The sequence below is a fragment of the Bombina bombina genome, chromosome 9, assembly GCF_027579735.1.
Source record: "Bombina bombina isolate aBomBom1 chromosome 9, aBomBom1.pri, whole genome shotgun sequence".
NCBI lineage: Eukaryota > Metazoa > Chordata > Amphibia > Anura > Bombinatoridae > Bombina > Bombina bombina.
In genome coordinates this window covers 202839539-202843126 of record NC_069507.1, presented here as the reverse complement: position 1 = coordinate 202843126, position 3588 = coordinate 202839539, and the positions used below count along the sequence as shown (strand labels likewise).

The following is a 3588-nucleotide window of genomic DNA, read 5'->3' as shown; positions in this document are numbered from 1 at the left end:
ACAGATGTCAAGGAGATCACGGAATATATCGTTTATTAGATATTGGAACGTTGCCGGGGCATTACAGAGCCCGAAAGGCATCACCTTATACTCGTAGAGCCTATATCTTGTTCTGAAGGCGGTGAGCCACTCGTCTCCTTTTCGGATCCTAACGAGATTATAGGCTCCATGTAGGTCTAATTTAGTGTATATGGTGACTTGACTGAGACGTTCGATGAGTTCGGGAATTAGAGGTAAGGGATAGCGGTTCTTGACAGTCCGTTTATTAAGTTCCCTATAATCAATTATAGGGCGTAGGGAGTTGTCCTTATTTCTGACGAAGAAAATGCCGGCCCCAGCAGGGGAAGAAGAGGGTTGTATGAACCCTTTCCTTAAATTCTCTGAAAGGTAAGTTTTGAGGTGATCTAGTTCAGGCTGTGATAGAGGGTATATGTGCCCGTAAGGAATGGAAGCACCTGGAAGTAGTTGAATAGGACAGTCGTACGGGCGATGTGGAGGAAGGGACTCTGCTTCCTTTTCACTGAATACATCTTGAAAATCTTGATAGTCAGAAGGAATTATTCTTCCAGTAGGATTTATAGAACAGGAGTGATGAAAACAGGTGTTCTTGCAATAATCTGAGAGGAATTCGACTTTGAGGCGATCCCAATGAATGGTGGGTTGATGCGTCTGTAACCATTGTAGACCAAGGACCAGGGGAAACATGGGAGAATTTATCACATCAAAGGATATGAATTCAGTGTGTGCACTTGGCGTGGAAACCTTGATGGGAATAGTTTGGTGTTTAATAGGAACGGAACTAATTGTATTACCATCAATAACTCTAATGGACACAGGTCTTGCTTTCAACACAGTGGGTATTTTATTTATAGTGACAAAAACAGAATCAATATAGGAAGAATGTGCCCCAGAGTCGATGATGGCTTCACTGATTTGCTGGTGTAGATCCCACTGTAAGGTAAGAGATAAAGAGCAGTAAGCAACTTGGTTAACATTAGTGGTTAAGCATGTGGTTTTTCTGAAGGACTTACGTTTCTTCTGCCTTTGTAAGATAGGACACTCTCTTACAGTATGTGCATTTGAAGCACAATACATGCAGAGGTTGTTTATGCGTCTGCGATTCCTTTCTTCTGGTTGTAAAGGGCCTCTAGTGAATCCCAAAACCATAGGTTCTGAGGTTTGAGTGACTGTAGGTTTTTGGTAAGTAGAAGAGGGTCTTGTGATAGTATCCATACCTTGTTTTTCTGATTTGCGTTCTCTCAACCTTCTATCAATCTGAATGCTTAGTGTGATTAGTCCTTCCAAGGACCTAGGAAGCTCTATGCGAGCGAGTTCATCTTTAAGGGCATCATTTAGACCTAGACGGTACTGATTCCTAAGGGCAATATCACTCCACTCAGTATCTTTACTGTATTGCTTGAACTCACTTAAATATTCCTCCACCTGCTTTTCCCCTTGTTTAAGAGACCTCATTTTAGTCTCTGCAGTAAGCTGAGTGTTAATATCTTGATAAAGAATTGCCATTTCCTTGAAGAAGTCTTCCAGTGATGTTAAAATAGGATGATCTTGTTCAAAGAATGAGTCAGCCCACTTGCGGGGTTCACCTCGCAGAAAAGAAATGACCGTTAAAACCTTAACTCGTTCAGTTGCGTAGGTTTTAGGTTTTAGACTGAAAAGAAGATAACAAGAGTTTTTGAACTGAGAGAACATAGCCCTGTCTCCATGGAATTTGTCGGGCATAGAGACTTGGGGTTCTGGGGTAGCCTCTGGTGTGGCTGATTTATTCATTGAGTCTTTTATTATATTGTTGAGTGTCTCATTTTGGACTTGTAATTCTCTAAGGCCATGACTTAGCTGATCCACCCTCTGGGAGAGAGTGTAAACAATTTTAGGTAATTCCGCTGGATCCATTTTTATTGGCTTCAGTATTATGTAACGAGCAGGTTGTGGTTGTGGATCTCAACTGCGGAAAATATATGATTGTATGCCTTACTTTAAGATACAATGAGGAAGTTACAATGTATCTGTCTGTATGGCAGTTGAAAGTTACTATTTGATTTTAATTCCTGATCAGTATTTCTGAATCAGGTTGCACAACAGTTGTTAACCAAACGCACCGTGGATGGGATACACTTTTCCTGATAGTCACTGAGCACACAGGGGAGCGTTAGGTCAGTACAGATGCAGCAGGCTGTTAGTCAATTGAAGTGTGATACACGCTGATAGCTGTGCTGTTTGTGAGAGCTGACAGGCAGATGGGTGGAGCAGGTATTAAGTGCTGTGCTGTAGCGTTACTCACAAAAGTTCAGTCTGAAGTTTATCACGCTACTCCTGAAGCGTGTGAAGAGGAATATGAGGATGTATCCTGTGAGTGTGGTCCAATGTAAGTTAAGCGTCTGTACAAAGTTATAAAGTTCACAACTTATATCGGATGAGACTGCAGTTGCGGTTTGGAAAACACTTGATCTGCCAGAGGCAATTAAAGCAGGAAAATAATGCAGCAGCGGTGTTTGTTAATCCAAATTCGGAAATGTTCAGACTTAGCATATAAATCTCTTTCAGTTGCTCAAGTAGGCTCCGTATTAGAAAAGGTTTAAATACCTTCAGATAGTTAGACTTGAATAGAGAGAGGTAAATCCCTGCAGCAGGTCTGTGAAGCTGTATGCTAAACTGGAAACAATACTGAAGCAGGGAGGGAGGCGTGTCCAGGCTTTAAATAACCTTGCTAGGTGTGAGCACAGGTAAAAATTAAAGGGACAGAAAGGAATAAGGAAATCCATGACAGCTACTTACCCCTTCACTGTGCAAGGTTCTTATGCTGTGTCTCATGGCATGAGAACGAGGCTCCCATTGGAGCCTATGGAAGCACGCTCTTGTTAGCGCAATGCCTCCAAGCAATGCGAAAGCAACTTGCGTTTGCATTGCTGTTAACTGGTAATACCAGCGCACATTAGCGTGCGCTGGTATTACACAGTGGAGCACAAATATCGCTTTCACAAAAACAATATTTAGCGATCCACTTGTAATCTGGCCCTAAATAATTGCTAGATAGAGTGATGCATTAAAATAAAATATTAGTCTAAGAATAACATGTAGATGTATTTTTTAAAGTTTCATTAGCTGTTTAAATATTGACAAAAGTGTAAAGTTTTAGCGTCTATAAAACAATGGGAGATGCCATGTTGTAACTTAGGTTACCTTCTCTGCAGTGGCCAATTAGGGGCAGTTATTAATTGGTCACTAGAGTGTGTAGCCAATGGCTGTGTGGAATAGACTTCCATTTCTAACAGGAACTAAAAAGCTCACATTTTCAAAATGGAATTACAGGAAAATGGGACAAAATAAATAATGAAAGTATATATATATATATATATATATATATATATATATATATATATATATATCCATACTATTTATCATTATATATTACCATCTCACGGTGTTTAATGTCCCTTTAAACTCAATAATCAAGTTCCCTATAAAAATGGAGAAAAAGACAACATTTTAGAATATAAAACTCGTAAAATTTGAACCAAAATAACACTTACCTCTTCTGGCCATTTAGTAACAAACACTACTCTATCTTCA

The 3588-nt window shown here is 39.9% G+C and overlaps 1 long non-coding RNA gene across 1 annotated transcript; it reads right to left on the bottom strand.

The window, feature by feature from the left end:
* Nucleotides 1-839: 839 nt before the first annotated feature.
* LOC128639638 (uncharacterized) lies at nt 840-1136 on the bottom strand. The gene is made up of 2 exons (XR_008399236.1): nt 1032-1136; nt 840-951 (listed from the first exon to the last, which is right to left on the bottom strand). It is a non-coding gene; the product is annotated as an uncharacterized LOC128639638 (long non-coding RNA).
* Nucleotides 1137-3588: the final 2452 nt, after the last annotated feature.